Genomic DNA, 14,581 nt, shown 5'->3' with positions numbered 1-14,581 from the left:
ACATGTGTTAAATCCCCCAAATCTTTCTTATTGCCCTAGAGACCTAAATAATACTACCTTCCTTAAACTCTTACATGAGAAAGAAACTTAATTCACTTCTATGGTTTTCAAACTTGTTTTTGTTCATGTTCCCCTGACTTAGTGTAGCTAGCCTTTCATTTCACCAGTAGAATCCATAGGATTTACTGATGGGTCCAATTTACATATGAGAGAAACAGAAGAGTCAAAGATAGTTTCCACGTTTTTGAGCTGAGCAAGTGAATTCTTATTTCTGAAGACGTGGAAGTATATGGTAGGAGCATGTTTGTCAGGACGATTGAGAATATAATTTGGGTTTCTCCTTATTAGAATAATTTTGCCTTTAGAAATAGTAATTACACCATTTTCTTTTCTCTCCTTGATCCAACCCTTTCCTTAATCATTCTGATGTAAGTACATTTGTATATTCCTAAATATATTTGGTTTCTATTTTAAATTAACATGTATTAATTGTTCATATTGAACAGGGTCAATGTAGTATTCCAGTGCCTGCATATTGAATACACTGATTTAATTACTCTCTCTGTAATATTAGCCTTTATAGTCTACATCACCATAAAATAATATAACCTGTTGTGAACAGTTTTTGTTCTTTGCTGTGTGACACTATAACTAACCCCTCCTGTCTATGCTTTGGACTTGATAATGTCTCTCCATTCTATACACTGTTTCTTTGTTCTATGACCGTTTTTCTTGCTTAATGCATTTTAAGACCAAACCGATTTGTCTGATTTTGCTTTTGTTTGCTTTAAAAAAAAATTATACACAAAGCATGACTGTCGATTGTTATGTCCTGAATATCTTGTGAGGAACTCTTACCAGCTCCTGTAAATCAGTGTTGAACCTTCAGCTTGATTCATGTGCCTCCACATATGAGAGAGAAGACGTCACATTGATCTTCGTGTGAATGGCTCATTTCACTGAATGAAATCCAGTTGTATCTACTTTGTTTAAAAAGGCAGGGTTTAATTCTTCTTTGCTGATGAATAATATTCCATCATGTACACAGACTGCACGTTCTCCCAATGCATCAATCCAGGGCAAGCCTACAGTTGCCAATGTTGCTGGAGTAGGAAGTGTTCTCAGTGTAGCCATCGAGAAGACAGTCAGGCAGAGAACATTCACTCCTGTGTCGTGGGAGTGCTAAGTGAAGATGTAAACCAAATCAATACAATTTTCCCTCCTTTATCAATAACAAGATGGGGGCTGTTCAAACAGCTATGGAGTCCCCCCCAAACATAAAATGTAAGTAGTAGCCAACTGCTTCTATGCCACAGGTGATATTTTTGTCATATATGTTTCTCCATTCCTTGCATCATCTTATTGAGATTTAGAAATCCATATACATATATGTACATATATATTTGCAATATATACATATTATATATGTAAACAGCTAGTGCTCAAAAAGTACTTATCACTTAAATGATCATTAAATGGCTATTAAATCTGTGGATGCTTTTCCTGTCATAGTTAATTTGTCTTTAAAAATGGTGGAGTTCATTAGAAAAAAACTAAATAAATTATGAAGCTGGTCAAAGCATGGAGTCTGCCTCTATACACAACATTCAGAGTTAAAACTAAACTAACTGTTAAAATGAAAACAAATGGCCCTGAGGCCATTGCTCCCTCAGTTGGCACTATCGGTTTCCCAGCACAAACACTGGAAGCTGAATGCTAAGCCTTCTAGTCAGCAGCAGGGAGAGCACCCTGTGAGCTCCCTTAGTGAGCCTGTGTTCCATTCACACTTCCCGTTTTTTTACAGATTGTAATCCCCACTGTCTCGTGGGTACTTTTCCCTATACCTTGGTCGAGAGAGAGTTTTTTGTGTTATGGGCTGAAAACTAACCTCAGCATTTTTAGGAAATCTGCATGATCTGGAAGAGAAATTTCTTAAACACAGATGTAGCCAGACCAAAATTCTGTTTTTAAAAAATCACTCGGTATACTTGGCATAACAGTTCTTGATAGAAGAGACATGAGCCAGAAGTCAACTATTTTTTCTGTTCTCTCATTTGTCTGCCTTTTATATGGTTTGAGGTTATTATTGACTTTAATTCCAGAAGGAAGTAAACTTATTGTATCCTCCAGGGAGTTCTTGGTTAAAGATATTTCTATCTTATCCCCGTCAAGCTGATGAACTTAGACTATCTGCAAATTTTCTATTTGTCTAACGACCTTTCAGAAGGACTGCCATTTTCAACATCAACAACAACAACAAAACAACAACCCACCACACTTAAACATCCCGGTGTATAATGCTTCTGTGAATTACTATCATACGAAAAGGGAAAAAAATGTGTTCTGATAAAAATTTTTAGAAAAATAAATAAACCTTGAAACCAGCAAGATGAAAGTGGTACTTGCCCACAAGACTGATATCTTGAGTTTAATACCCAAGCTCCACATGGTAGAAAGGGAACTAACTCCAACTCCAAGAACTTGTCCTCTGACCTACACACACACACACACACACACACACACACAGAGAGAGAGAGAGAGAGAGAGAGAGAGAGAGAGAGAGAGAGAGAGAGAGAGACAGAGACAGAGACAGAGACAGAGACAGACAGAGACAGAGACAGAAACAAAGACAAAGAAACAGACAGAGGGACAGAGAGTCAGAGACAGAAAGATATGCAGGCACACTGGTGTACACATTGACATTCACATCTCTCCCCACCCCTCAAAAATGACAAATTAAAATGTAACAAAAATTGTTTAATTAAAAAAAATAAACCTGCCAGATTTCTAAGTTCAAGGCTAGCCTGTTATATAAAGTGAGTTCCAGGGCTACACAGAGAAATCCAGACTGGAAAACCAACCAACCAACCAACCATCAAACGATACATAAATAAACATGCATTTTAAAAGGTGTTTTTGTGCTAGCAAACAAGATTGGTATAAAATGCCAACTTGATAATTACCATAATGTGGGAACTAGCTCTGGATACAGAGGAGTTAGCAATGGACAGAAAGGGAACTCCAAAGGACCTAACACCTTTTCTCTTATCAACTGATACATTCTGGGAAAGAAGGGTCATGGTATTAAATAGTATCTCCTGCTGAGCCCACCAGTCTCTAGTGGTTAGCTCAAATCTCAGGTGCACAGAGACAACCCTGATTAGACCTTCTGGAGCTCTAAGCAAAATGAGACATAGTAAACAGGGCTAAGGGATGTATAGGACAGAGGCGTGGATGATGGGCAAAGAACATAAATGGTGAGAGGGAACCACACTATGCAGGACACTTGTGTGAAACTGAGCAAACAAAGTTTATTGATAAAAATAAGTTATCATGATAAAATACTAAATCAAGGATTCAAAACCCAGGCCTGCAGATGGTCCCCGTGAGATGTAGGCATGTGTGTTTATCTTCTGCTCCTTCCCTTCTTGTTTCTCAAGAGCTCTCTCCAACTCCGTGATCCCCCATCTCCTAACTTACAGGTGATATTATAATGAATATTGCAATTTTATCTCAACCCCAATATTTCTGGTTAAAATAGCTCCATAGTGTAGCATATTAATAAAGTAATTCCTTTGAACTCAGGATTACTCAGGGATACTGGAGTATTATGCAGAAACCCTCCACAGCATGTTTGTGAGAAACACTTGGTTAACTCCCCAAATGTTCTATCAATAAGTCACTAGAAACATATCAAAAGGCTAGAGGAGGGCAGCATGTTGTATATGTACCCAGTAGACCCGCATGGGTTTGTATACATCTGTCACTGTGTGTTTTATTCTCCAAGTATTACAAAAATTACACAATAAATGAACTTTAATCAGTGTATCCAAGATAAAAACCCTATGAACATATCATTGGATTATCATAAGGAGAAAGATAAATCAGCATACACTTGTATAAAACTACAGTATTCACAGAGGAAAGGAAACAAGACTGAGGCAGAATTACCTGAAACCATAGGCTGAGGGAATGGACGTTGGTTTTGGGAAAGTTTACTCAGATAGAAGATCCTCCAGAGGACTGTGGATATGGATACAATTGTGTAACATTTTATAGTTGACTTACACCTAAATTGTGTGTATCAATGTTTCTAAACCCCAATGTGCTCTAAAACTATCAGGACAGGATTTTTTTTTTTAATTTTTAAAAATTTCTTTCTTTTCTCCTTTCCAGTTTCTATCTTCAGACAAACTTAATCAGCAAGTTCCAGCTACACGCTAATCTTGATTTCTATTGAGATTTTCCAAAGTGTTTCTTCTCTATGGCACAGCTTGGGAACCACTGAGCTGGGGATGTTTGGGAAACTTTTATCTTTTTCATTGTTCTCCTGGTACTTTGTTTCCTTTTCTTCTTCTTTTTTCTCATAGCATTTTCACAATGTAGTTTGTACAGTCATTATTTTTCTAAGACTTATCTCTGGATTGCTCATATATTTCCTAAAGATAGAGATGGTAATGTTGCCTCAACAGCCTGCCAGGATTTAATGATAGCAGAGAGTTAAAAATAAGTTGAAGTGAAGTTTGATCATCATTCCGTTTAGTGCATCTTGGGATTCCTACTCAAGAGTCACTTGACATCAGTCTCTGAGTTAGGAAAAAATAAAACAACAACAATTGAAAAAGAACTGAGCCCGGTAAAGTGTGTTGTTTACCAAAAGCACCCAGAAAACTCTCAAAGTATAACAGCAATAAAAACCTTCATCTAAAGATGCTTTTATATTGGGATCTTTGATTTTTTTCTTCTTTCTCTCCCTCAATACTAAAGGGTTGGGCAAGTTGAAATGTACTTTTGGGATTAGAACATTCAAACCATTGGTTCTGAGAAGTCTGGTTAGCAAGCAGAAACACCCTATTGGATTTCCAGAAGTCAAAATGGAATCTTTTATTTTGGAGTTTACTGGTGTGTATAAGTCTAAAAATTTCCCAAGTTTTTTTTTCAACCAACTAGTTCCAAAAGTAAGAAAGAGGCTATAAAAGTGCATTTTACTTTTAACATTTAAGCTACATCTTTAAAAATTGTTCATAGTAAATATGATCATGTCTTTTTAACAGTCTTAGAAAACATAATTACAACAATTTGAATGGTGATGTAGTTTCAGTAGAAGCAGAGAAAATGTTACGAAAAAAATTAAACATGCCAATTCTAATAGTGCTTTCAAGACTTAAACACTCAACATTGTCCCACAACGTCTGCTCAGACTACACTAATTTTTCAAAATTCGGGCAAAGGGAGACTAATCATGAGAGTCCTTCAAACAACTACCCCTGCATCATTTCCAACTTACAACACTGGAATCCTGTAGGTAGGGACAGTGGAGTGGGAAGAGTAGTGATTTTAAGCAAACTGGGACTCAGTTCAGGAAATGTAGGCTTTCTTTGATTTTTAATTGTTCCTGCATTACTTGTGAATGTGACCACGTGACTCTTTTATGCTATTATGTTGTCAGGCTTCTGATAATGGCGAGGAATGTTTGTTTAGACTGCGTAGCTCTTCACTTTAATTCACCCTGGCTCCAGTGTGACATGTTAAAACTGCTATCAATGGAAAATCCAAATTTCCCAGAAAGACTTAAAACAACAGCCACCCTGTGAACTGAAATTATCTCCTGTTGAGGCTAATTACCTTAGTTCTCTTAGGAAAAGCCTCTCTGGAACTCTGTTGCCTTAGCGACTCTCTCTCTGTGTCGTGAACGAAGCCACATATTTTCTGAAGATTCTACTGTGACTCGTACTTCTGGAAATGGTGAGCACAAAGCCTGGAATGTCACGTTGTGCAATCAACAACACAGCACGTAGTACAACTGTCCTGGAGAGATAAAGCCTGAATCTAGAGTATTTTCTTGAGAAAAATGTGCTTTCTAAAGGGAGGGGATGTCATTAATAAAGTGGCTAGAATCACCAAATATAATTAATTACTCTGAAGACCCAAATATTGATAATGTCTATGACTTGACAAATAAATGTTTTTGTCTTTTTCTGCTGTTCGAAACATAACTCAATCTAAGAGTTAGTTTAGTATGTGCGTGATTTCCTATATAAAATGAGTCAGGAAGGAATATATATATATATATATATATATATATATATATATATATATATATATATGTAGTTGGCACGAACCAGAAAACTAAGCAGAAACTGTACATCTTTTATGACTCATGATCTGCAATTTTGCTTTGAAAATCATTTCTGCTTTCTTCTGTTTTTCACACAAGTCTCTTCATCCGATTTAGGAAGTTATTGAATCATTAAGAGACAGCATGTGCACAAGCCAACCTGAAATGTCACATTCAGTCCACTTCAAACTGAATGTCTTATAATATTCCTATATTCCATCTTTGAGCAATATAAACATTAACAACGCAAGGTCAAACCCACATCTTCATATTCATATTACACTATGACACCATTTTTGAGGGTACTCTAATGATGAGGTGCAGAAATAAGTTATCATGTGGAAAATGTCACTAAACCGCAACTTGGAAAAAATACTTATTATCCTTCCAATAACTTTATTGAATATTATATTTCGCACATGGCTTTTACATTTGAATCACCTATACAAAGCAAATGGCTAGAACTCATATGTATATATCAATCCACCGACTTTTAGCTAAGTGCTTCATTGATTTTTACCAAACAAGCCTTAATAAATTTGGACCAAACTTAACAAGAGGAGAATTAAATCCACCTTCCAACAACACATTGGAAGCTAAGATTTCACAACCATTTCTAGTCTGTAAAAGTTATAGATAAGGACTTGAATAATAATTCTTTTACTGAATAGAATATGGTCTCAAGGCCACTTAGTGCCCTCATCTTTTAAACAACTCTCCTGCTTTTCACTTATACCCTTAGAATGATTTAATTCTCTTTCTCCTCCTCATCCTCCTCTTCTCCCTCTTCTTTTTCCCCTGATTCCTCTCCTCCTCCTATCTGTCCTCATCCTTTTTCCCTCAACCTCCATCTCCTCCTCCTTTTCCTCTTTCCCCTCCTCTTTCCTCTTTTCCTTGTTTTTCCTCCCTATCTATTGTGGTTGATGCTGTTCTTTGTTTCGTTTGTTTGTTTTGAGGGTTTTGTTTGTTTGTGTTTAATTCTAATAATCTAATCTGCATCCACATTTGCAATCCCTTCTCAGTTTTCTGGAGCAGATATGTGACACATGGCTAACTTGTCTGCTCTATTCTCTATTCCCGAAGGTAGTTCCGTAGTTTTACATTTGGATTGATTTTTCAGAAATCCTGACTTCCTTGGGGTCTTTAGAATCTACAACACCACTAGCATAGAAAGCAATTATACTAGATTTCTTTAGAATAGAAAACTGACAAAATTTTAGTTCTCCAAATCTTATTAAAATTGATTTCCTTTCTTTGCTCACTCACTTACCATCAGTTTTTTAAATTTTCTCTGAACAACTCCTGTTTAGTTTTCTCTTGGCATCTCTTCCTCTCACTAATTAGATTATCCATACACCTTTCTAACTTATTCCTTTATTGTTGTCTATAAAGACTTTACCTTGTGCCTGAATATAGCTATTTTTCTAAACTTTCAATATGCTGTCTTCTCAACAACTGTGTTTTCTTGTTATATATAAACACTGTTTATGACGACATAATCTAGTTATGCTACAAAATGATAATCATTTCCATAGTAAGTGCCGTTTGTTAGATCTTTGTTTTTACATTCATTTTTTTTAGAATTGTTCTTAGTGAATAGTAAAGAATGAGTATTTTTTAACAAAATTAAACATGTTCTGTTTATTTCTTTTTTCCCTGCTCTAGAATCTACACATCTTTTAGTTTAAAAATGAAATTCATAGAAATATTTTATATTGTTCCTATTCTAAATTTTTAAAATATGAAATTATAACCGTTGAAGGATGTTTTTGTTAGAAATGATATTTTTAAATGATATATTTATTTTTATGGTGTGTGCATTGATGTTTCAATTGCATGGATGTCTGTGTGAGGGTGTCAGGTCCTATGAAACTGGAGTTACAGACACTTGTGAGCTACCGTATGGGTGCTTGAAATTGAACCCAGGTCCTCTGAAGAAGCAGCCTGAGCCCATAACTCTGAGGCATCTCTCTAGACCCCAAAAGTATGGTTTTGATCCACTGATGAAAGTTCGGATAAATGACACCTGATGTGAATAGTCCAAATTGGTACCAATCTTTTACAGCACATAGAAAGTAGAATTGCTTTGTAGAGTTTCCCCTTTGTCCTTCAAATGTATTCAAAACCATATGTTTTTTTTTTCTTTTTTTCCCCTGTGATAGTAAATAAACAAAAACGACTTTGCAATTTACTCTTACACCTAAGTATGGAAGTCTACCTAGTTTGATGTTGCAAAAATATCTCCATGATTTTTGCTCAGAGGAACACCCCAGAAACAATTCACAGACTGTGTGAAGTTCAAGAAAAAAAAAGAATATATTTTAATTAAAATAGAACTGTATCATTCCCTTTCCTCCCTACCGCCCCTCCCAGTTTCTCTCCTATCCCCTCAAATTAATAGCCTCTTTTTCTTTATTATTGTTACATATATACATATGTGTATGTATATGTACCCACAAATACTTAATTACAACCTTAAAAATGTATTTGTATACTTTTATGCAAAAATGCTTAAAATTTGTATATTTATCTTTGTTTTTTAAAATAATGTTTTTCAAAAAATAAGAAGTACTTAACGGAATGAAAAAATAGAGAAAGGATGAAATAAAAGTTTTTAAGGATTCAGTAGTTTGCCTTGTCGTGTGTGTGTGTGTGTGTGTGTGTGTGTGTGTGTGTGTGTGTCTGCCTGTGTACCAGATGTGTGCAGGTGTCCTCAGGGGCCAGAAGACCGTATGAGAGCACCATGTGGGATTGGGAATTGAACTTTGGTTCTCTGCAAGTACTTTTAATTCCCGAGCCACCTCTCTAGTTGCTGGATTAATAAGTGTATTAACATTTAGATAAGAATCTGTTCCTTTTTAAGAAATCATACAAATAACATTTAGAAGTCCATTTTTGGAATTCAGTAATTGTCATTTTTGGAATTCAGTAATTGTCATCTTCCATTTTTTGGTTTATAATTATTTAAAATTAAAAATTCTTTGGAAGATGATATTGTATCAACACCACTTTTGCAACACATGGAATCTTTTGCAAAATTATTTTTATATCCAAAATTTTGGCTTTTTCTTTCCAGAAATCAGCAGTGTGCCTCATTAACTGCAGCTTCAAAGTTGGAGCATAATTTTTTACTTGACACATAAATAAATGTGTTAGCTGCCAGATTACCCCACTGACTGAATTTATTCTAACTTAGTAATCTTTTTGTTGTTGTTATTAAACCACAACTTTGAATCATCATTCTTCTGAAAGACAAAAACTATCCTGGAGAAATCGATGATGTGTCACATTTTTTAAATAAAATGATGTTGTCAACTTTTTTAATATTAATCAGTTTATTTGTTTACACTTCAAATGTTACCCCCCCCTTCCTGGTCTCTTCTCAATGAAACCCCCATCCCATCCTACTCCCCTTTGCCTTTATGAGGGTGCTCCACTACCCTCCTATGGACTCCTGCCTCACCCCTCTAGCATTCTCCTTCTTGTGGGCATCAGGCCTCCACAGGACCTAGGGCCTCCCCTCCCACTGATGCCAGATGAGGCCATCCTCTGCTCCTTATGTAGCAAGATCCATGAACAGGCCCTTGTGTACACTTTGGTTGGTGACTTATCCCCTAGGAGCTTTGAGGAGTCCAGCTATTGATACTGTTGTTCTTTCTATGAGGTAACAATCCCCTTCAGTTCCTTCAGTCCTTCCCCCAACTCTTTTACTGGGGTCCTCAGGCTCAGTCGAATAGTTGACTCTGAGTTTCTGCATCTATATTAGTCAGGTGCGGACAGAGCCTCTCTGAGGACAGCCATACTAGATTCCTATCTACAAGTACATCTTGGCATCAGCAATAGTGTAGGGGTTTAGTGTTGCAGATGGAATGGATCCCAAGTGTGGCTGTCTCTGGATAGCCTTTCATTCAGCCTGTGCTCCATTTTTGTCCCTGCATTTTCTCTAGACAGGGACAATGTGTTAATGTCTTCATTTCTTATGAGAACACACAAATTCGAGTTACATGAGATTTTATGTTTTACATTTTTTTACATTACATATTCATTACATATTTTTATTTAAGGGTAAATCTGAATAGAGGCTGTTAGATATACAAATACACAGAGCACAAGAGAGAATGTTTTGTAGCATATTCTTATGTATATGGAAGAGCTACACAATCATTTGACAAACTTTAGTATCCCTCAAATAAATTATTCATCTCTCTAATTATATGAGGGATAATCGATTATTCTCTCTCTCTCTCTCTCTCTCTCTCTCTCTCTCTCTCTCTCTCTCACACACACACACACACACACACACACACACACACATATACACACATGTATCATGTTCTTAGAAATTAAGTTTCTATTAATTTTTCAAAGTCGTACTGGCTGTGTCAGCTTGACTCAAGAGAGACTCACTGAAGAAGTTGGAGCCTTAATTAAGAAAATGTCTCAGTAAGTTCTGGGGGGCGAGGGGTATAGGCAAACCTATAGGGAATTTCCTTAATTGGTGATTGATATGGGAGGGCTCAGGCCATTGTAGATAAAGTCATTCTTGGGCAAGCCTGAGAAAGCAGACTGAGAAAGCCATGAGGAACAGAACATTAAGCAGCTCTCCTCCATGACCTCTGCATCATTTCCTTCCTCCAGTTTCCGGCCCTGTTTGAATTCCTTCAGTGATGGGCTACAGTGCGCAAGCATAAGCCAAATGAATCCTTTCCTCCCCAATGTGCTTTGGTCATGTTTTATCACAGTAATTGCAACCCTACGACAATAGATACTCAAAGAAGTGATAATGCCATCAGGAAAAAGAAAAAAACAATCAGAACATATTTCTCCAGTTAACAGTGATTTGGTATATTATTTTTATTTTTTTTTTTTTTTTGAGAAAAATTAAACTCTTGAGTGAAAATGAGTTACTACTTTGAAATGTAACTATTTAAATTTCCTTTTAAAGATATGGAGCTAATTTCCCATCAGAATTTTTTTATAGAAGTCCCTTTTTCTATACATTAACACTAAAATAGCGGCACCCCTGACATGTGTAATTGACAGCAGAAGGAAATGTCTCCTTTTATGAGAACAGCAAGAACAGAGATAAGCCTGTAATTCATTAATACAGCATTGTGAAAACTTATACCCAATGTACACTACAGTTCTGGGGAAAGAATACTGTTATTCATTGAAAATGTGAAATAAAAATCCTTCAACTATGACTGAAAAAGTAAACTCTGAATGTCTTCTTACCTTTCACTAAAATCTCTCATGTTCTAAACCCAATTAGATTTGAACAGGAGCAATATTGATAGAACTCGGAATCACCGAACGACTCTAGTATGTTCCTTGTCTGCATTTATTACCACCAAGTACCATTTATAGCTTCTGTTCAACAGGGAACATGGTCTTTAAGTGATGTGGGTCTCCATGTTCTTGAGCAGTCTTTTCCTATCTCATTTTTCTACTCTTACCTTTGATGGAAGTAAAAGGTGAAGCCAGTCAGAGAAAATGCAAAGCATTGGGAAATTATATGGACCTACCTTTCATATCTGTTCAGTTTTTATAATTGAGGATGATCTTGAATTTGGGTTATACATATTTCTATGACTCTAATACTGAGATTATAGTTGCATGCTACTGTAACCAGGGGGCTATATCATTTGTAGGTGGTTTTTTTTGTTGTTTGGTATGTTGTTTTGTGTTGTAAAGGGTCTCACATAGCTCAGGTTAGCTTCAAACTTGTTGTAATGCCAAGAAAAAACTTGAATATCTGATCCCTCTGATTTTGAGGTACAGAGACTATAGGTGGGACCTACTGTACCTGTATGTATATATATAGAGTTTAGAAGATCATTCCCAGAACTTTGGGCATGTGTGATGGTGTGATAGATAGAATGACATATAGACGGAGATAGAGATAAAGATAGATTAGATAGATAGAGATAGATTGGATGGATAAAGATAGATTAGATAGATGATATGATCATATGAAACTTAACAAGAAGGAATATCCAAGTGTGAATGCTTCAATCCCACTTAGAAGTGGGAACAAAATAACAATGGGAGACGGAGGGAGGGAGGGATCTGGGTGGAAGCAGAGAGGAGGAGAAAAGAGGGTCAGGATCAGGTATGCGAAGAGACAGGAGAGAAGCCCAGAAGGCCAGGAGAATCCAGTAGATTGATGTGGCTCCCAGTTTAAGGACGGGGTCACCACTCATCCCAAAATTTTTAACACAGAAATTTTCTGTCTAAAGGAAATGTAGAGACAAACAATGGATCAGAGACTGAAGGAAAGGTCATCCAGAGACAGACTCACCTTGGGATCCATCCCATGGGCAGACACTAAACCCTGATGCTATTGTTGATGCCAAGAGGTGTTTACATGTTTTAAAAACAATACAATGGGATGTCCTGTTTCCACTTCACAGATTGAGTGCAATCCCACAATCTTATCTTACCGAATTCCAGAGATACTGATCACATGTAAATTCAAAAAAAAATATTTAGAAGAACACAGAAAGGAAGCTTGTACACATGTCTCTGTTCACTAGCACTTAGATCCTGGACTTTCCCTGAGCACACAGAGGCCAGATATACAAATAATGAATGGGGAATTTTTATAAAGGAGATATTGATAAAATGTAATACTGTTGTTTTATTTTTAACTTTGTTTATCTGAGTTGGCTTGTGGACATCAAGTGAAGGTACATTAAGACTACAAAAGTGTTCCAAGTCTTTGGGAGCTGGAGTTCTAGGCAGCTGTGGGTTATGCAAGTAGGTCATGGGATCTGAACTCTAGCCCTCTGCAAGAGGGGCCAGTGCTCTCAAATGATGAGCCATCTCTACACCCGCAGAGCTAATGTTTATTTGTTTTATAATTGCTGACACATAAAATGCATTTGAATTCTATAAGCTTATTCTAAAGACATCGTGCCTCAGAACTCTGCTCTGTGAAAGTTATGTGATCTGATGTCATTTTACAACTCCTGCTAATCTGGAAAACATGTTGTTTTAGGGATACTCAGTTCATATTACAGTTCTGCAGTCTTCTGGTGTTTAAGATGCAAAGGGATGAGCTGCTTCTGAGGTCTAAAATAATTAGACTTTTGAAAGCAAAGGAAGGAGCAACCTTGTGATTTGCTTGTGAAAATGTTTAAAGCCTTAGGCTGTGAATTGATGGGGTGTGGTGTGCTAAAGAAAAAAAAAAAAAAAGAACACTGTGCGGCTGAATTATGAGACTTTCCCAGCCCAAGTAACACTGATTAAGAGTTTATGATCTGCCCACCAAGTGGCCAGATAGAATCCCTTTGACCCTCACCACACACTTGGTTATGGGCATTTTGGCACCTTCTTTTGCACAGTGGGGGTGGGCATTCCTGACACTGTCAGTGTGATTTTTCCCATTACTCATTAACCCCAGGGCAGAAATTTAGCATAATCAAATATCCTTTTGCCACCTGACTTAAATCATCAGGGGACTGAGCCTGTAAGCAAAACTAGAAAAAAGGTGGCAGGTAGCAAAATGCTCCAGGGTCTATTGTAAGCCTTTTCAATATTGAATCTATAACTTGTCAAAATTATTTTGTTAGCAACATGCTAAGAACAAAAAAGAACTTAAGACATGAATAGTGTAATGTAGGAGAAATGTGTTCTTTTTATAAATTATTTCATTTATTTGCATCCCAGTTGTTGCTCCTCCCCCCACCCCCCTCCCAGAGTTCTTTGTCCCACGCCCCCTTCCCTCTGCCTTTGAGAGAATGCCCCCTAAGTCCCATCATCTCCCTGCTCTTTAGGATTAGTGGCACGTGGCACGTTCTCCCACTGGGACCAGACAAAACAGTCAGTCCTCTGATACATATGCGATGGGGGCCTTAGACCAGCCCATGTACAGGCTTTGGATGGTGGCTTATTCTCTGGGAGCTCCTAGGGGTCCACCAGATAAATTGACACTGTTGGTCTTCCTATGGGGTTTCCATCCTCTTCAGTTCCTTCGATCCTTCCCCTAACTCTTCCATAGAGGTCCACATCCTCAATCCAATGCTTAGCTATGAGTACCTGCATCTGTCTCAGTCAGCTGCTAGCAGAGCGTCTCAGAGGACAGCCATGCTAGGTTCCTATCTGCAAGCACAACATGGCATCAGTAATAGTATCAAGGTTTGGCCCATGGGATGGATCCCAAGTTGGCCTGGCCATTGGTCAGTCATTCCTTCAGTTGTGTCTCTATTTTTGTCCCTTCATTTCTTTTAGGCCGGAACAATTCTGGGTCAAAAAAATTAAAGGTGGGTTGGTGTTCCCATCTCTCTCCTGGGGCCCTCTTCAACTTCCCTTTCCCCACTGTTCAGCATTTCAGCTAAGGTCCTGGGAGCTTCTCACATCTCAGGTCTCTGAGAATTTCTAGAGTTTCCTAACCCTTCCCCCAGCACTGCTTCCACCCTGGCAGCTGCATATTTCCATTCATTCTCCTGGCCCTCTGGGTCT

Source organism: Micromys minutus, assembly GCF_963924665.1.
Source record: "Micromys minutus genome assembly, chromosome: 14".
Classification (NCBI taxonomy): Eukaryota; Metazoa; Chordata; class Mammalia; order Rodentia; family Muridae; genus Micromys; species Micromys minutus.
The sequence above is the reverse complement of the archived record's forward strand: the minus strand, read 5'-3'. Positions refer to the sequence as shown.